Source organism: Globicephala melas, chromosome 11, assembly GCF_963455315.2.
Source record: "Globicephala melas chromosome 11, mGloMel1.2, whole genome shotgun sequence".
NCBI lineage: Eukaryota > Metazoa > Chordata > Mammalia > Artiodactyla > Delphinidae > Globicephala > Globicephala melas.
Window position 1 is genome coordinate 81,276,270 of NC_083324.2, and position 20,912 is coordinate 81,297,181.

Sequence of the window (20,912 nt, forward strand, 5' to 3'; positions counted from 1 at the left end):
AATTTTTGAAGCCTTACTATGCCCCAGGCATTGAATTGGCATTACATGGATTATCTCACTTAATCACCAATAGAACCTTATCAGGTAGATAATATTAGCACCATTTTAAAGATGAAGAAACTGAGAATTGACTCGCCCAACACTGCACAATAAAATGGTATTTGAACCATCGACTTAAAAAAAATTTATTTGAGTATAGTTGATTTACAGTGTTGTGTTACTTTCTGCTGTACAGCAAAGTGAATCAGTTATACATACATATACCTATATCCACCCTTTTTAAGATTCTTTTCCCATAGGGGTTAACAGAGTATTGAGTAGAGTTCCTTGTGCTAAATAGTAGGTCCTTATTAAGTATCTACTTTATATATAGTAGTGTGTATATGTCAATCCCAATCTCCCAATATATCCCTCCCCTCCTTTCCCCCTGGTAACCATAAGTTTTTTTCTACATCCATGACTCTATTTCTATAGATTAAATAAGTTCACTTGTACCTTTTTTTAGATTCCACATATAAGTGATATCATTTGATATTTGTCTTTCTCTGTCTGACTTCCTTCACTTAGTATGATGATCTCTAGGTCCATCTATGTTGCTGCAAATGGTATTATTTCATTCTTTGTTATGGCTGAGTAATATTCCATTGTATATATGTACCACATCTTCTTTATCCATTCCTCTGTTGATGGACACTTAGGTTACTTCCACGTCTTGGCTATGGTAAACAGTGCTGCAATGAACATTGGGGTGCATGTTTCCTTTTGGATTATGGTTTCCTCTGATATATGCCCAGGAGTGGTATTGTTGGATCATATGGTAGTTCTACTTTTATTTTTTTAAGGAACCTCCATACTGTTCTCCATAGTGGCTGTACCAATTTACATTCCCACCAACAGTGTAGGAGGGTTCGTTTTACTCCACACCCTCTCCAGCATTTATTGTTTGTAGACTTTTTGATGAAGGCCATTCTGACCGGTGTGAGGTGATACCTCATTGTAGTTTTGATTTGCATTTCTCTGATAATTAGTGATGTCGAGCATCTTCTCATGTGCTTTTTGGCCATCTGTATGTCTTCTTTGGAGAAATGTCTGTTTAGATCTTCTGCCCATTTTTTGCTTGTGTTGTTTGGTTTTTTGTCGACTTACTTAAACATGGTTGTGAACATTTATCTGGGCTTTACAGTTGATTCAGGAAACAAAATATGAATTCAGAAACTCAGTACTTTGATTCCCATGCAGAAGAAAGTGGAAAGAAAACGTCCAGGTAGGAGCAGAGAATATGTGGAAAAACAAAAGGAAGGAGAAACAGGAGGGGGTAGTGAGGGAGAGAACGAGAAGGAGGAAGGCTAGGAGATGGACGGGATGGAACAGAAGAGAAGTCAGCAGGGTATCAAATACAGGAATGTCCTCACCCCTTCCGGACACTCTTATTCTGAGCTTCCTCGGTCACAGAAGCCCCTTGTTCTGACAGGCATCTTTGCACCATCTCCACTCTTCAAAATCAGCCCCAGATGTCAAGGCATTTCTAAAATCCCCCTCCTCTACAAAGTCACTTGGATTGTTTCCAATTTTGGCTATTATAAATAGTGTTGCCATGAATATTCTTATATATGTTTTTCAGTGAATACAAACAAGGATTTTTGCTGGGTGGAGACACTTATGGACGAAATTGCAGAGTCACGATTGCAGTCATTGTGTATGCTCAAGCTTTAGTATGTAATGCCAAAACAATTTTGCAAGTGATTGAACCAATTTATATTCCCATGTATGAGAGAGTCCAGTTGCTCCACATCGTTGATAATGCTTGGTATTATCTGTCTTTTATTATTTTATTTTAACCCTTCTAGTAGGTAAATATTTGTGATAGTTAATTTTATGTGTCAACCTGCTGGGCCACAGTGCCCAGATATGTGGTCAACCATTAATCCATGCTTCTGTGATGTTTCTCTGAGGGTGTTTTTGGATGAGAGTAACATTTAAATTAGTGGATTCTGAGTAAAGCAGATCGTCCTCCATAATATGGGTGGGCCTCATCCAATTGCAAAAATAAAATTAAAGACTGGTCTCCCTTGTAAGAGGGAAATCTGCCAACAGTCAGCCTTCAGACTTGAACTGCAGCATCAACTCTTCCTGGGTCACCGGCTTGCTGCTCACTCTGCAGATTTTGGACTTGCCAGCCTCCATAATCACATGAGCCAATTCCTCAGAATAAATCTCCTTCACACATCCTATTGGTTTTGTTTCTCTGGTAAACTCTAACAAATAGAATAGTGGAATCTAATTTTTTTACTTTTCACTTTTTCTGAGGATGAATGAAGATCACCCTTTTGTATGTTTATTGGTTATTTTGATATATCTTTTGTGAAGGACCTGTAGAACTCTTTTGCCCATTTTTCTAATGGATTGTCTATCCTTTCCATATTTGTTTTTCTTATTCACGTCTATCTGTGTTTATACATGTCAAGAGTTTAGCTAAGCTATTCCATGGTATTACTGCCTTAGCATCCAATTTGTTTGGCCAAGTGGTGTGCAGGGACCTTGAGCTGATACTAGCCTTGTCATGCAAGTGCATGCCCTAGATAGCGGCCTACAGAGTCTCAAACAAATGTAAGTTACTGATATTACCTCCCCAACAGCCCTTGTGATCAACTGTCATCCCTGCACAGGACCATTCCCTTGTGTACCCCTTAGATTAGACCTCTTTGGAATTTACCAAAAGAACTTACTCTCTTTTTTGGTTTGAATTGATCAATCCCGCCTTAGTCTGGGAACCCCAAAGAACTCCACCCATGGACCATAATAAAAACATGTGCCCCAGGTCCTATTGCTCTGTATTGTCTATACTCTGCCTTGACCTCCCCCATGTGGCCCCTTGAAGTATGCAGTGTACTACTTCCTCCAGGACCTGTGAATAATAAACTTCTCTCTTTCAATTTCTCTGTAGTCTGTTGTTGAAACTTGACTGACTCACCATCTGGCATCCTGTGCTCTACTTAACAACTGTTAATTTAACAAAGTCATAACAATGCATCTATATCTGAATCTATATTCTAGACACAGTCTTCTGTTAGGCATATGTAATACAAATACCTTCTCTAAGATTTGTCTTGTACTTGCTTACTGGTGGACAGTAGTTTCCAATGCTGAAGTCTAATATATAAATATATCTTTTGTGGTGACTGCTCTTTGTGCTCTGTTTTACAAATTCTTGCATAGTCCGAAGTCATGAATATATTATCCTAAGTTATCTTTCAGAAGCATTATTTCATGTTTAAATATACATTTCATCAGAGTTTTGTGTACGTCGTGATTCATTTATTTTCATAATATCCAATTGAGCCACCAATTTATTGAATTTCAATTTATTGAAAAGAACGGTCTCTCCCTAGTGCACTGCAGGGTGGCCTTTGTTTTAAATCAAGTGACTATATAAGTCGGTCTGTTTAGGATGCATTCTTCTGTTCCATCAGTTTATTTATCCATTCCTGAGTTCCCCGCCCCCCTTCAGAAAGCTTTAATTCGTAAAGTCTGATGTACAGTCACAAACACATTACTTGGAGCTTCGGATCTTGTTGAAAGCAGCAATGTTGACACTCCTCACATGCCCCTGGAACTTGGGAATCTCCTCTTCCCGCAAGTCTGTCATCTTCCTCCACACCTTTTATATGCATCCAAGGGCACCAATTTCGAGTTGCCTAGGCCAGCCAGTTCAGCTGGATGGAGCACATATGGCCCCCAGTTGTGCCAGGTCGGTATCATCATTCCAGAGTTTGATGTCTAGGAGGACAGAGGTCTTGAACATGGGATTTTTGATCTTGGCATTTGGCCTCAGTAGTTCTTTCTGCATTTAAATAGAAGGCAGGTGCCAGACAACCATAATCTCATTAACTCTCGATGAGCATTCTCAGTCCTGTGTCACTTAAACCTAGATTTCCCTCTGGGCCTTAAAGTAGCTTTGATACTTGGGCTGAAATGTTTTCTGATTAGAGCAGCCGGGACTAGAAGTGACGGAAACGGGGGAGGGTGCTGTAGTTGAGAAGAACTGGCAGAAGGGTCCCCGTGTAGTTCAGTTCCCAGTCCCAGAGCCCAGCAGTGGCCATCGCCGAACACACTCCAGAATTCAGAAGAAGCCGCAGCAACTTCCGCAGAATCTGAGGTCACCTGCTCAAGATCGCTAACCAGAGTGAGTTCTGCAGCTTTCATGTTAAAGAAAGAAGGTGTGTAATATTCGATTCTAAGCAGTGACAACACGATTGTTGGGAATTCTAAAATAGGTGACGAGATAAAAAACGACACCATCTCCCCGTCGGGGAATCGAACCCCGGTCTCCCGCGTGACAGGCGGGGATACTTACCACTATACTAACGAGGAGGAAGTTAATTTTTACTTCTTAAGGATACCTAATAAATGTAAATATTAGTGTTCGTGTTCTTTTAGCCGACAGATTTTGTGTTCTACTATAGATTACCTTTGGCAAATTTGAGCCTGAACTCCCTCGGACTCGTCCGCGACCAACCAAGTGTCGCTCCAGCCCTTCTCTCAGCCCTCTCGCTCCACCCACCTCCGCCCCGGAGCTGAAACTCCAGGCCAGGCAGGATAGCCTGCTCTTTTGACAGTGATGGCGTCGGTTTCATTGACGATTTGTCGTACGAGATTTGCAAACAGCGAATCCAGGAGAGCAAAGCAGTTGAACCATTGATTCCCCGGAATTTCCCTGCTAACTGACCGAAGACTGGGCTAGGAAACAGGGCTCCTTTCCATTGCGGAAGGAAAACTACAAAGAGTTGTCTTGAAAATATAGGCTTCCAGGGGGTTTGGAGGGCAGGGAAACTCAAGGTGCTCCGGAGAACTGTGCGGAGGCTCCGCTGGCGGGAAAATGATTAGGGCTCTACTTATTAAGACACCTTTAATTTTAATAAAAAGTAATGAAATAATAATAACTTGCGTTCCCCATAGCCGTGGAGTTTGGGCCTGGGCAAAGAACACAATAAGTTTAGTCAAGATCTCGCAAAGCTGTGGTTTCGTTTCAATTTTCTCTCGGCGGAGCAATTCACAACTAAAAAAAAGTGACTGCCGTAGTCGGCAGGATTCGAACCTGCGCGGGGAGACCCCAATGGATTTCTAGTCCATCGCCTTAACCACTCGGCCACGACTACACAACGTCTCCACCGTTTTTTGTTTTTTTTTTAAATTATAGACAAGAAAGAACGGAAACCAGGGTGACCATTACTCAGCATACAAGAAACTAGGTTTTGAGAGTTGAATACAAGCCTTCAGGTAAAATAAGGGTTTGATTTTTTTTTTTTTTTAATTTAAGTCCAACCTCTCATGCCTCCTACGCGATCGAGAGCGCTTGTGTGAGAGTCCTCACCGCATGATCATAGGTGTTTCAAGTAAACAAGTCAATTAAGTAAACTCTGAGCGAATGCCTGCCGGCCCTGGAGACTAGGCTGTGGCCTGAGCTTGGGCTCTGGAGGGTCTGCAACTAGAACCAAACTTTGCTTACTCCGAGGTGGAGTCAGATCCTAACTTCCAACCCCCACTGAACACTTGCTTTTGAACAGCTCGTCTTCCAATAGTCCTGGATACTCATAAGCACACTGAAGAGAGAGTGGGAGATTAGATAGCTTGTGTGAAATCATCACTTTGACCTACTCGGAAACAGGGCAGAAACAGCTGGTGATTTACATGATTACAATGTCCACTGCAGCATTGTTTGTAATAGCAAAAATATGAAAGTAAAAATTTCAGTCAGGGTTCAATAAGACAAGCAGAACCACTGGGATGGATATGTACATTTCATATATGTATGAGGTTTGTAAGGATTGGTAAAATAGTCTCTATAATGCTGAAGCTCGAAATCCACAGAGAAGGTTGTCAAGAAGGGAAGATGAGCCCCATGCAATGGATTGATACCTGTGTCAGCTCTGGTTGCCCCTGACCTTGGTGGTGCAGGTGTCGAGCAGCAGCCAGAGCCCTTCATTTGGAGGTAAACACACACATTTGGTCCAGGAAAGGAGGAGGGTGAAGGAGGATCCGGGGGAAGGTGAGGCAGCTGCAGGCCCAAATGTTGCCACATGACAAGTCAGCAGATGAGTTAATGTGAGCTACAGAATGGCTTCGACTTGACTTTCTCCCTCCAAATTTCCTACAAGAATATCTCTTGAGGACTATCCAACCAGAAACACACAGGAAAAGGAATTCTGGGGAATGTAGTTCAACCTAGCCAAGTTGATACAGAGATGAAGATAACGTTTTTGTACTTACTTATATATAATAACCAATAGCTTACTGTTTTAGTTACTGTAGATTTATAAGTAATTACATCTGTCTTGATATATATTTGTGTAATTCCTCCAATTTTGCTATCTTCAATATTTTCTTGTTTTTTAATTTGCTCTACATTTCCAAATGTGTTTTTGAAACTGAGTTAACTTCCATAAAATACATATTTGGAGGCTGATTGGGATTTCATGGAATCTGTTGATCAATTTGGAAATAGTTGTCATTTTGACAAGATTGTGTCTTCCAGAAAAATAAACATAGTACTTTCCTCCATTTAATTCCCACAGCAATATTTTGTAGTTTTTAATATAGATTTCTTGCACATCTTCTGTTAGATTTATTCCTAGACTTTTACATTTTTGCTGCAAATGGAATATTTGAATTTTAATTTCCACTTGTTATACACACATACATTTTGTATATGGTCTATAATGAAAAGAAGAAACAGACAAATAATAGTTAAGCTTAGCTGAAATTGGGCATCTACATATTACTTCAAATGTGAAGTAGAGTGACTGAAGAAATAAGTTAGTGAATAACTCTGTTACACAGTATCACGTTTTAATATTTTAACCACTAACATTTTGTTTTGTTTTTAAAATTAAATTTAATTTTTTAAATTGAAGTATAGATGCTGTACAATATTATATAGGTTACAGGCATACAATAGAGTGATTCACAATTTTTAAATGTTATGCCCCACTTATAACAAAATATTGGCTATACTCCCCATGTTGTATGATATAGCTTTGTAGCTTATTTTATACCTAATAGTTTGTAATAAATACTAACATTTAAATAACATAATGGTAATAATTAATAGTTAATTAAAATGTTGATTAAATTTTCAGGTTTATTTTTATAGTCTAGACAGGTGTTTCTTAATTATGAACTTTGATGGTGATGTCACAGAAAAGCTGATGTAAATGCACTTTTCATTTTCACCTGATACAAAACCATTAGACCCCAAAATTATTTTATTATATTCACACACTCCAACCATGCATAATACTACTGTGTAATACTTCCATCTTGTACCTATATCTTAAATATCAGTCATCATTAAAAATAATGTTTATTGCCTTGCTTGCTATAGAATTTTGCATACTATTCTTCCATCAGGTCTAATATTATATTTAATAGTTTCCTCATCACCTATGTTACACCTAATGTTCAAACTGTATTTGGGGTTTAATTTCCATGAGTGTATTTTTATTATTGTTCTATCTGTTTCTTTTCCTTTTCTAACTTATTTTGATATAATTTCAAATTTATGAAAAAATTGCAAGGGTTGTACAGAGATTTTTCATAAACCCTTTACCTAGATTCCCCAAATGTTAACAATTTATCATATGTACTTTATTTTTCTTGATAGATATAGACAGATTTACATATGTATAACTTTTTTCTTAACTATTGAGTGAATTTTAGACAAGGTGTCCCTTTACCTTAAATACTTCATTATGTATTTTCTTAAAACTTGGACCTTCTCCTTCCTAACCATGGAATAATTATAAAATCAGGGTTGAAACTCATTTAATCTACACACCTTGTTAATGTTTTGTCAATAGTGTGAATCCTTTATTTTAAGAAAAATACACTACATTCAGCTAACATGTCTCTTTAGTCCTTTAATCTGGATCGAGTTCCTCAATCTTGCTTTGTTTTTCATTTCATTGACATTTTGAAAAATCAGGTCAGATATTTTGTAGAATGCCCCCTCACTTTGAATTCGTCTGTTGTTTTCTGAGAGTTAAATTCAGATAATGCCTTTTCAACACGAATACCACACTAGTTAGGTTGTGTCCTGTGCATTTCATCATATAGAGAGGCACATGATGTTGAATGTCCTAATACTTGAAATACTAACTATGATCAGCTGATTAAGGGGATATCTGACAAGTTTCTCCCCTGTCAAGTTACGAGTTTCCTTTTGTGTTACTCATCACATGATTTATTCTGCTCGCTTCTTTTTCATTACATTTAGTTGTCTTGAAAAGAATAAGTTAAAAGAAGAAACTTAACATTTGAGTGGGAGAACAAGAATAGGTTGTCAGAGCCACAAAATTCAGAAAGATCACTTAAATATCCTGTCTGGGAACCGAGCCCCTGTATTGCAGGTAACAAACCAGCGCACACACCACTATACTAAAAAAAAAAAGCACCTAGTGAAGAGTACCTCTTGTTTCACCTGTAACACAGGCTCCTGGGCTGGGTCATCTAGCGAGATAATGTTGGTTTGCTTGCTGGTGTGACGATTCTTACTAGAATCGTAAATGGAATATCTCAGATTCGACTCCCTGGAAACGGAGCAGTGAGTCAGGATTTCATGAAGTGTACCTTACTAAGCGAGATATATTTTGTGTGTGTTCTCTCAAATAGGGTGTAATTCCGTGGACAAGAAAATCTGAGGTGGGGGTTTGAGCATTTCGCTCAAAGAAAGGCTTGGGTTGTTGTTGTTGTAATCATCGCAGGACAGGAGCTCCGTGCGTTTTGAGTGATGTCCGGGCCGGAACGGGACAAGTTTAGTCTAGAAGCTTGCGTTATTGTGGTGAGAAACGGTTAGCGAGTTCCTTTCTGGGTAACTTCAGATTGTCAAACTGATCAGTTTAAGAGGTTAAGTATAAATTCAGGGAGGAAAAAAGCTTGCCGTAGTCGGCAGGATTCGAACCTGCGCGGGGAGACCCCAATGGATTTCTAGTCCATCGCCTTAACCACTCGGCCACAACTACATCTGCGGAGCGAAGGTGGAGTGACAGGAATCGCGTGGCAGGTACAAACACGTGTCCTTGGTGAGCTGAGTGGAAACGCTGAGGTGAAACGAGAATTAGGAAGAGAGGCCAACCTCGGACATCCCCTGGAATCAGAACACCGGAATGAGATAGCGCCCTCACCGCGTGGGCATTAGCGTTACCAGCAAACTTCAAATAACACTCCGGGGCGCAGCCTCTGGGGAGCGTCTGCAATCCCCATGCACTGGCACCAAACCTAGCCCGTATCGAGGGAGAGTCAGGACCTAACCGTTTTCTAGTCCGGGATGTTCGGACTTCCAAGGGTCTGCTCCGGGATGAAGGTCTCTGTGCCAAGTGGGTTCCAAGCAGAAAATTGCTTCCGCTGATTTGTGTCCCAGGTGGACCGCGAGAAAAATGACGTGGAAAGCTGCCTTGGTATTCCCTCGCCACGTTATTGCTAAGGCTTTAGGCTCATAATCTGGTTTGATTTTTGGCCCGCGCAGGGGCCATTTCTTTCTAAAGTTAACCAACGCAACAGGTTGTTGTGTTTTTGTTTTTGTTTTTCTCCTTATATTTCGACCTTAGTTTCTCAGTCACAATGTTTTCCCAAGTCCTGAAACTGATTTTTGTCTAGCCTGCTTAGGAGGTCTTAATCTAATTTTTAGAAGAAGACGGACGAGGACAAGGGGGAAGACAAAGAAGGGGGGGAGGAGAAACCGAAGACAGAGGAATCTGTCAAGCGGTCCAAACAGAAGAGGCGGAGGGAGCAGAGTGGTGAAGAGAAGAGTGCAGCGGCTCAGGGGATGAGGAGAGATTGTTTTCCACCGAAATAAAATCAACTCTAAGAAACCTCATGGTTTAATGGAAGGAAGGGAGTCTGCTCTGAGTATTAAGCCGAGTTTTGGGTAGAGAAGCCAGATTCCATATCTAAGCAGCCTATTATTTGAACTGTCTTTCCTTTCAAAATGAAAATCACATAAACATTCTTCAAAACTCATGGCAAGTTATCACATAACTAATTGCAAATTTAAAGTAAAATATAAGTTGTGATACAGATGTTGCCATATTTAGTCATATCACAGCCCTTTTATTTGGTCTGCACATTTTTAACAAGCCTATAACATTGTAGGTAAATTCCTTTGGGACTCTAGTTTGAAGGGAGTTAAACACTGAAGAAATGACAGAACGTTTCATGCTTTAAAAAAAATCTGATCCTCCCCCCTCAAAAAAATTGACTGCAATCAAGATGAACTGAATTTAATCATTTTTTTCACTTACAATAAAATAAACAGAGATCCTTGTAAGTTTCAACCTTGTTTATTTTTCTCTCCATTAACATGTATGGACTGAAAAAAAAAAAAAGATAGCCTGGCAGAATCGATTCAGATAAAAGAAGTGAATCTGAGTTCAGCTTCATGAAACAAAATCGTTCTACCCATTTTAGTCCCAAACTGGAAACAATCCAAAGTCCATCAGCAATAGAAAAGATAAATAATTGCTTTTTATACAAAGGAATAGTAGAGCAATGAGAATAAATGATTTCAACTGCACACAAATTGGGAGAATCTCACAACATATTATTGGAGTGATGCCAGACATAAAGGCATACATAGCTCATGATTTTATTTATATATAGTTCAAACCAGGCAAAACAAAGCTTTGGTGTTAGAAATCAGAAAGGTGATTGTTGAAAGCAGAGAAAGGCCATGAGGGGGGCTGTTGGAGATGCTGGGAATGGTTCTGTTTCTCATTCTGGGTGCTGTCTACATAGGTGTGTTTACTTTGTGGAAATTTCTTGAGCCGTAAATTATGGTTTATGTACTTTTCCACATTAATATTGTGTTATATGTCAAAAAATCACTTAAGAAACAAAGACTCTCAAGCTATTTTAAGCAAAAGGGGGATTAATAAGAACACAGAAGCTTACAAAATTTTTGGCACAGAGGGATGAAGGGAGGTGCCAGCTCTAATTCACCCCTGCAGAAATTCCCAAAACAACCCTGAAGTAATAGTCTCCCAGAGAGGTTGCCATTGTCTACAATGAAGAAAATAGGAAATCAAAATGCTGCTGCTGAAATCGTTGATTTCAGGGGTCTATTGCCTGAACTGTAGTGCAGATATCTGTAGGCTTCTGCAACAGCAGTGTTCTCTCTAGGAAAGTTGCTCTCAAAATTTAGTATGAAAGCTATCTATCATGACAGAAAGCAAGTCAGCCAGGTCTTAATTTACAAAGGTGAGTGAGAGAAGACAGGGAGAGGCCAATGCCACCAAAGAGAGGTTTGATGTTACTCACAGTTTCCCTAGAAACAGTTCCTCTAGAAACTACTCAGGGCCCCAGGGGGAAGTACCTGGTGTTGGTCAGGAGGCAGAAAAGAGCAAGAGGAAGGCACAAGTTACAGACTTTATTGGGATTTCCATAGGAAAGGCAAGGCAAGTCAGAGTAAACAGTTTAGGATTAGATCATTTTAATAATCCGGGGAGTTTGGGGGCATAGGGCCTGTCCCTAGTTATCTGGTACCTGGCCCTGGGCTTATTTAGGGCAGGAGAAATATTGGCTTGACGTGTGAGAGCTAGATAAATGAGGTGGTAGCAGGAAATGTAAACAACTCTGGTGGTTAATTTGGACCTGTGGTTAATGGGTGACAAATAGACAAATAAACACAGAACAGTCAGAAAGCAACTTACATTTCTAGGCAAGGTGCCAAATGTTGCTGCTGGTGTTGGTGTGGGGACCACACTTTGAGAATTCCATGTTCTGGAGTGTGCCATGCTCCTAGATGTGAATTAGCAAAACAACTGACACCCCTCACCTGTGTTCCTCTGCAGGAAATCCCAATTTTTCCATAACAATGCTTGTTAGCACAAAACAACTGAATTAGAAGGTGCCTTATTTCCACCTTAGAAAACTCCCAGAAAAAGCTTAAATCACACCTAGCTGCAAGGGAGCTAGGAAAATGTAGTGTTAACCTTCTAGCCTCTGTAGTACAGGAAGGTTCTCTTGGGAGAGATGGAAATAGATGATTACGGGCCATCTACTATACCCTGTACAGACACTGAAGCGGAAATGTTCTGTCAAAAATGGAGGTTCTTTCCAGAGAATTAAAAATAATGTGTCAGTATTGTGCTGAGAGGGAGCTGATTGACACTGTCCTTGAAAGAGGACCCCTACAGTGACCAGCTTATCAGCCATCATTAGAAGAGATACTACCCAGATTCCCACCATCTGATTTATTACCTATTGTCTTTTTTCTTACTGATTTTAAGGAGTTCTGTATACAGTCTAGACATAAATCTTTTGTCAGATGTACTTATTAAAAACATCTCCCACTCTGTGCCTTTTCACATTGTTAATGGTGTCTTTGGATGTACTGAAATTCTTAAGTTTAAAAAAGTATAATTTACCTATCTTTTATGGTTATTGCTTTTTGTGATTATACAGGGAATCCTTGGCAACCCAAAGTTCATGAAGATAGTCTCCTGTTTTCCTCTGTAAATTTTATTACTTTACCTTGCACATTTAGGGTTTTAATTCATCTTGAATTAATTTAGGGAATCGTTTACAGAAGAGGCCAATGTCCACATTGTTTTCCTTTGTATATCCAGTTGACCCAGCACCATCTTTTGAAAAATCTATCATTTTCCCCTTTGAGTTTCAGTGACACTTTGTTATATGTATGTGGTTTTGTATCAGCATATCTATTTTGTTCCAATGATCTCTTTCCTTATCTTTACATCAATAGTATATTTTATTAATCACCATAGCTTTAGAATAAGTCTTGTTATGTGGTGGTAAAATTCCTCCAGATTTGTTCTTCCTTTGCAAGATTTCCTTTACTATTCTAGGTCCTTTCCACCTGCACATATATTTTAGAGAGAGTTTGTCAATTCTATCAGAAGTACTCTTTGAGCATTTTATTTCAAATACATTGAATCTGAGCCTTTCAATCAATGAATATGATGTATCTTTTCATTTATTTAGATATTACTAAAAATTCTCTGCACAGTGATTTGGAGTTTTTAATATAGCACTCTTGCACATTTTTATTACATTTATTATTGTATTTATTATTAGGATATTGGTAGTTTTCTTGCTATTGTAAATGACAAAACAGTTGTCTATTTTTGCCAGTATATATGAATACAATATATATTTGAATATGGGGTTTTGTATCTAGCAAATTTGCTATTTTTACTTATTAATTCTAATAGTTTGTATATCTGGGGGGATTTTCCAAGCACTTAATGATATCATCTGCAAATGATGACAGTCCTATTTCTTCATTTCCAATCTTAATATCTTTTAATTCTTTGTCTTATTTTATTTCATGGCCTAAGACCCCCAATACAATGTTGAATAGCAGTGGCGATAGTGGTCCTGATTGTCGTGGTCCCAGTAACTGGGAGAAAGTGTCAAATATTTACCATAATTAGGATGATAGATGTAGGATTTTGTATATATGCATCACGGGATTAAGAAATCTCCTTTCTATTCGTAGACTGCTGGAAATTTTTAATGATTGGCATTGAATTTTTTCAAATGTTTTTCCTGTATCTACTAATATGATCTTTTGTTTCTTCTCTTACATTTTGTAATAAATTTAAAGTGATTGATTTTTATATACAAAACAAATTTCATATTACTAAAACGAGCATTACCTTTTCACTTTGACTCTTCTCTCTCTATATTACTGGATCTGATGGCTATTATTTTGTTTAATGGTTTTGCATCTAGAATGCTTAACACAAAGTTTGACCTGCACTTTCCTCTCTAGTAACATCCTTGTCAGATTTTAGTATGAAGATTTTGCCGGCCTCATAAAAAGAGTTGGGAATTAAGTTAATTTAAGTTAAAATGAGGCTGTTAAAATAGGCACTAATTTAACCTGGCTAGTATCCTTATAAGAAGAGGAAATTTGGGCACACAAAGAGATGCCAGGGATAAGCAAGCACAGAGGAAAGACCAGGTGAGGATACAGAGAGAAGGTCACTATCTGCAAGCCAAGGGAAGAGGCCTCAGGAGAAACCAAACCTGTGGACACCTTGATCTTGGACTTCCAGCCTCCAGAACTGTGAGAAAATTAATTTCTGTTGCTTAAGCCACTTGATCTGTGGTATTCTGTCATGGCAACCATAGTAAACTAATATAGAAGGTAATTATGATTTTTAAGTTATTTAATGAACTTCAGACTATTTAAACTTTTCATTTCTTCTTGTGTCTGCTTTGGTAAGTTGTGTTTATATAGAAACCTGTAATTTATCTTCTATTGTCAAAGTTATTCCCCAAAACTATTCATTTTATCCTCTGACTCTAATTTGATATCAGTAAGATCTTTAATGTTGCCCTCTTTTTATCCTTGTTATTTTTTCTTTGTTTCTTTAAAAAAAATCAATTTGGGGTAGCAATTTTACTAACAAGCGAATTTTTGCTTTGTTGATTTTGTCTATTTTTCCTTTCTTTTTCAGTGATTACAGCTCTTATTATTTCTTTCCTTCTAACTTTTAGAGTTTAATTTTTTTAAACTCTAAAACCTAGCTATATATTTGAGCTAGGTTCTTGAGATGAAAGCTTAGATCATTAAATTTCAATTTTCCCTCTTTTTAATATATGAATCTGGAGCTAAAAATTCGACTTTAAGCACTGTTTTGGCTTCATGTCACAAGTTGTGATATGTCTTATTTTCATTATCATTCAGTTAAAAATATTTTATAGTTTTAAAAAACTTATTTGACCCATGGGTTTATTTAGCACTGTATTACTTAATATTGCAACATTTAGGAATTTTCTATTTATCTATGCTATTGATATTGATTTTTATTTAGTTGTACTGTGCTGAGAGAACATATTCTGTGTGATCTCAATCTTCTGAAATTTGTTGACACCTGCATTATGCTTACCATTTGGTGATTTTGTTAAATGTTTCATGTATACCTCAAAAACAGAGATATTCTTCAGTTGGGTATAGTATTAATCCTATTGCTTAACATTTTCTGACTAAACTTTTGTCTGTTTGTTGCAGTAGTTATTTCTATAGAAGTGTTAAAATATTCAACTATGATTATGGATTTTTGTATTTCTCCATTTAGCTCTGCCAATCCTTTGTTTTCTATACTTTGAAGCAGTTATTATGTGCATTAAAATTGTTATATCCTTTTACTAAATTGACCCTGGAGGTTGTGAAATAGCCTCATTATTTCTAGTAATGGTACTTTCTCGAGAGTCTACAAATACCACATTATTATCACTAAAATGGTTCTGGTCTGCCTTTTTTGGTTACTTGTTCTGATATGTCTTGTACATTCTTTTACTTTAATCCTTTTTTCAAAAAAAACAAATATATTAAACTGTATGCCATATAAAGAACATGTAGTTCGGGGTAAATTTTTTCCAGTATGACAATCTTTGTTTTTTAATTGAAATAGTTAGTCTACTTACATTCAAGATAATATTTATTTAGTTAAATTTAAGTCTACCATCTTGCTCTTCTTTTAATTTTGCCAGTATGTTCTTGTTCTCTAATTTCTGCTTTCTTAACCCTTTTTAGATTGAAAGTATTTATATTATTTTACTTCTTCTCTTTGGATTGATTTTTACTTATATTTTTATTTTATTAAATTTACTTTTATTAGATTTACTCTTAAACAGTTGTTGTTTTTGATGCTATTGAAATGGAAACTTTATATTTCCAATTGTTTGTTGTTGGTACGTATTAACACACTTGATATGTCGTATACTGACCATGAAACCAGCTACTATGTTAATTCACCTATTAATTCCAATTTTCAAATCTTTTATTTTTCTTTAACCCAAGAATACCTTTTATTATGTCTTGTAATGCACAGCTGCAAGTGAGGAATTCTCCTTACTTTTGTTTGAGTTAAACCATCTTTACTTTGCTTTAATTTTTCTCATTTTCTAAATTTAGGTGTAATTTGCATACTGAAGAGACCATAAATCTTAATTATACAGTTTGATGAATTTTTACTTATGCATATACTTGTGTAATAATCACCATGATCAAGATATAGAATATTTTCTATTCTCTGAAAGCGTTTCTGTAAGATTGATATTATTTATCTCTTATTTGTATAGAAGAATTCACAAGAGATTCTACCTAGGCCTGGAGGTTTATAGGAGTGACTTTTTAAATTATGGATTTAATTTTTTAATAGGCGTAAGACAATTCAGATTTCCTATTGCTTTCTGTGCCCCTTGTGATATACTGTATTTTTCAAAGAATGCATCCATTTTATTAACTGCTTCATGTATATTGATATAAAGATGTTTATGATACCATTCTTGTTTTAAAAATATATCTAAAAAAGTAAACAAATAAAATATATCTAGGATATATATGAATATCAGCTATTTCCTTCCTGTTGTGGTATTTTGTGTTTTAACTTACTCTTTTTTTTTATTAGTTATTCTTGTTTGGGATTTATCTATTTCATCAATTTTTTCAAAGAACCAACCTTTTACTTTGTTGATTTTCTCTGATGTATGTCTGCTTTCCATTTACTGATTTCTGCACTTATTTTAATAGTTCCTTCTACTTTCTGCATTTAAGTTCCCAGTTTTTTATAGCTTCTTGAGTTAGATCACTGATTCCCAACCTTTTCCTTGTTCTAATACTTGCAACTAAAGACAAAAATTTCCTTCTAAAAATAGCTTTAGCTACATTAGACAAATTATGATGTGTCATATTTTCATTATCATTCAGCTCAAAGTATTTTAAAACTTCTATTGTGTTTTCTTCATTGATCCATGGATTATATAGACATGTATTGCTTTCTTTCCAAACATTCAGAGTTTTCTGGTAGTCTTTCTGCAATATACAAAGATTGAGCCTTTGTTATGGTCGGTCTATTTAGTTTTTCTTTACTCTGAAGACATAGCCCTTGTTCTTCTTGTTTGGTCCTTACAGCTGGGTTTGTCACTTACTACTTAAGAGGTATGCTTCTGAAGTCTCAAATGACAGCTGATAGTGTTTATCGGGTTCCCTCCAACTGGGAGAGGTATGAACTTAGTTCTCCAGAACTAAGCAGCTGCTGAATCTCTACAGATCATTAGCCTTCCAGCTGCTCTTTCCTACAGAGTTTTGGAACATCTTCCTGTGTGTGTGCAATTTAGGAATTAGCCGATGCTGTAAGGAGAATTTATACATGGAAATTTGAGCTCCTTCTCTGTGGTTCCCTCATCATCTGAATTTTGACCCTAAGGTCCTATGGATTTTGGTAGCCAAACACTGACGAGTGTCTCCTCAGTCCAGGGCAACTGCTTCTTTCCACTTGGAGTCTATTCTAAAATGCTGCAAAATAGAACATGTCCCTCGAGGGCAAGCTTTTGTGCAACTCATATCATGTGTTTCCCTTCTCTCAAGGATGTGGCCCTTCAAGCACTGCCTGTGTTGATTGCTCATCCATGCCCTTATAGTTCTTATCTATGATCAATCATTTTTTCCTCTGTAAAAAATAAAAAAGAATATTTTGTCTATGATGAAAAGAATTAATAGTTAGAGACAAATGAGATTCAATGTTAGTTGAAAAGGAATGGACTTTGATCACTCAACTGTGCAATAGAATTACTGAAGAAATAATCTAGTGTCTGGCAGTGCTGCATAAAAATATTAACTTTTAAATTCGACTAAATTTGATAAAATGTTAAAAATTAATTCTAAATTAAAATTTCAAATTTATTCTTATATTTTGGAAGGATGTTCCTTCATTAAAAAGAAAAGCTGTTTGGCTTTGAACATGGCCCACAAAAATACTGATTTTAAGACTCATCCATTCAGCAATTGGTCCAAAGTATGTATCATGTTTTGCATGAACATCTAATTCTGAACTTATTCATTATTATAAAGGAGCATAGAATAATTTGGATTATGGCCACACCTTCCCATCATACATGTTACTGCTGTTTTGAATTACAGTACCATCTTATTTTCATATCCCCAAACATAGTCATTATTGAACAATACTGTTTTAGGCACGCACTCTCTATTTAGCTCTTCTCATGGTTATGAATTTTCTTGCTCACTGTAGCAGTTTGCATCCCATTCCTTCATCAATTCTAAACTCTTATTCATTAATTTACTTCTTATCTCTTTTATATCTACGGTTCAAATTGCATATCTGTGCTTTTAAATGTCAATGAATATATTTTTCATTTATAGCTTTATTAGTCTTTTTTTCTTTTAACTTTTTATTTTAAAATAATTTAATTTTGAAATAATTTCAGAGTGACAGAAAAGTTACAAGAATACAGAGAATTCCTGGCTATCCCAGTCCCCAAATGTTAGCATATTTAGCATATTACTGCATTTTCTTTTCCTTTTCTCTCTGTCATATACATGAGAGAAAAGTACACACACACATATATATGCTTTTAAAATATATATTTTTAAATGTGTATATATGCATGTATTTTAAAGTACATATGTACACATAATAGTATATATTTACATCACATCAAGATGTAATCTTTACTTGTCACCAAACCGGCTGTATCACTTGGTATTTGTGGAGAGGCCATCCTCTCTTCACGTTACTTCCTGAACCCCAGTCCTTGGTGGTTAACTAGAAGAGAGACAATGGCCAACGTGTAGCGTAATTGAACTATGGTCTCCAGCATGACAGGTAGAGATATACACTACTGCACGAATGTGGAAAACACAGCATGCTACTCTGGAGGAATCTCCATACAGTTGCTCACTGTTGTCTTTATTACGTCACTGTGCAGGCTACGCTTCCTGCTATCAAGCATACATTATGCGATTCAGCGTCCGAGCCGAATCTGTCCAAGTCTAGCCTTGAGTCCACTCCAGTCCGTCCCTCACTTCCCAGAACAGGCAGCACAGAGGGGCGGCCGGCGATGGCGCTATGTGACAACCTTACGGTAAAAGACAAAAAGGAACCAGTGCACCGGTTCCTATCTATACTCACAGCCATGATCTGAATCTACTGAACACGGAGGTAGTTGCTAAACCCTACCAGGGGCATCCGTTGACTCCAGAAATACTTTCAAGTTTCCAAGGAAGGAAGTGCACAGAGGCAAAGGAAAAAGAGGTTGCTTGTAAACCTATATAGTCAGGTAGTAAGCTTCGTATTTTGCTCGCTAAAGCTAACGTAGTCGGCAGGATTCGAACCTGCGCGGGGAAACCCCAATGGATTTCTAGTCCATCGCCTTAACCACTCGGCCACGACTACACGAGTAATAACGCGTGCTGTTAAATACTTAAATAGAAATTTCACTGGCTGATGTAAGGTAAGGGCAAAAAGGGAAGAAAGGATAAAAATGAGCTGGAGTGCAAGAAAACGCACTCTGCAAATTGGATAGAAACCCTCAGGTGAAGTGCAAGTTTGGCGTGGAGGTCAACCTCGCTGGGCAACTGCGGGAGTCGAGAGCCTTAAAACGGGGTGTCCTCACCGCATCAGCAATAGGTTTTCCAGACAACTTGAGGCCTCTGTAATGTCCTCACCTGGAACCAAACTAACCTCCCAACGAAGTGGAATCAGACTGTCATCCTAGTTTTAGGCCTGATACGTGTAGCTTTTGTTTGAAACTTTCAGGCACTGAAGCTCCTTGAACAGCTAGTGGCTAGTGGCTTTCAGAGAGGAACTTAGTTCGATGACTTGCGTCCTGAGTAAAGGGCGAGGGAAATGATGCAGAAAAGCCTCCTTGCATCCCCTTGCTCTGGTGTCCCCAAGTGCCGAGCCCACATCAATCCTAAGGGAACATCAATCCCATTGTGTTTGCACCGTGCTTTGCATTTCACAGTGTGTTTCCACGCTCTCGTCACGTTAAGAACAAAATTTATAGATGGTTCGTGAGTTCCTGTCGCCCCTGGAACCTGGCTACCTTCTAAAAGGAAGATCCTAGTTTGATTTTTGGCCAAGACAGGAGTTCATGTTCTCGAAATCTAACCAACGCAAATATGTTTCCTTTCCCCCTTCTTACTTTTCCATCTGAGTCAAAACTGCGGGTCACGTGTTTTCCTGAGCCTGTCCAGTGCAAACATTACTGTAATTGGCTTTTGTCTACTTCTTGGTATTATTTACTAATGATTTAAGAAAAGAGGAAGACGATCACAAACAGAGAAACCACGTTGCCTAAACAGAGAAGTGAGGAAGAGGGACGAGAGGGAGAGGGAGAAGGAGAGGTAGAGAAGAGAGTGAGACAAAAACAGAGAGACGTACGATGTCCAGTGGTTTTATGGCAGACGACCTGCTCTGACAGGAGAGGCATGAAGCAGTTTTGATAGAAATTATGCTATAAAAGATTGCCGTCCATAATTTATACATATCACTTTATTCGATGTATAGATTTTTATCAAGCATATATATATATTTTTTTTTCCTGAAGTCATTTGGAACGCTAGTTTTGCCTGAAGTTACATACCAGAGAAAACCTTGTGCTTAAAAAAAATATATATGCAGGGGGCTTCCCTGGTGGTGCAGTGGTTGGGAATCTGCCTGCTAGTGCAGGGGACACGGGTTCGAGCCCTGTTCCGGGCAGATCCCACATGCCGCGGAGGAACTGGGACCATGCGCCACAACTACTGGGCCTGCGCTCTGGAGCCTGTGAGCCACAACTACTGAGGCTGAGTGCCACAACCATTGAAGCCCACGCAGCCTGGAGCCCATGCTCTTCTGCAGCAAGAGAGGCCACCCAATGAGAAGCCCGAGAACCGCAACGAAGAGTGGCCCCTGCTCACCGCAACTAGAGAAAAGCCCGCGCACAGAAACAAAGACTCAAGGCAGCCAAAAATAAAAATAAATAAATAAAATTAAATATATATATATATATGCAAAACAGAAAGCAATTAGTGATGCGTTTGAACCAAAATTATTTATCAACAGGAGTTTGTTTTAGGGTAACAGGGAACAAGGACTGGA

The 20,912-nt window shown here is 37.9% G+C and overlaps 4 non-coding genes across 4 annotated transcripts; all 4 read right to left on the reverse strand.

The window, feature by feature from the left end:
• Positions 1–4,299: 4,299 nt before the first annotated feature.
• Positions 4,300–4,371, reverse strand: TRNAD-GUC (transfer RNA aspartic acid (anticodon GUC)). The gene has a single exon. It is a non-coding gene; the product is annotated as a tRNA-Asp (tRNA).
• A 703-nt stretch (positions 4,372–5,074) lies between these two features.
• On the reverse strand, positions 5,075–5,156 carry TRNAS-AGA (transfer RNA serine (anticodon AGA)). The gene has a single exon. It is a non-coding gene; the product is annotated as a tRNA-Ser (tRNA).
• Positions 5,157–8,935: 3,779 nt separating this feature from the next.
• On the reverse strand, positions 8,936–9,017 carry TRNAS-AGA (transfer RNA serine (anticodon AGA)). Its single transcript has one exon. It is a non-coding gene; the product is annotated as a tRNA-Ser (tRNA).
• Positions 9,018–19,141: 10,124 nt separating this feature from the next.
• Positions 19,142–19,223, reverse strand: TRNAS-AGA (transfer RNA serine (anticodon AGA)). The gene has a single exon. It is a non-coding gene; the product is annotated as a tRNA-Ser (tRNA).
• Between the last annotated feature and the right edge of the window lie 1,689 nt (positions 19,224–20,912).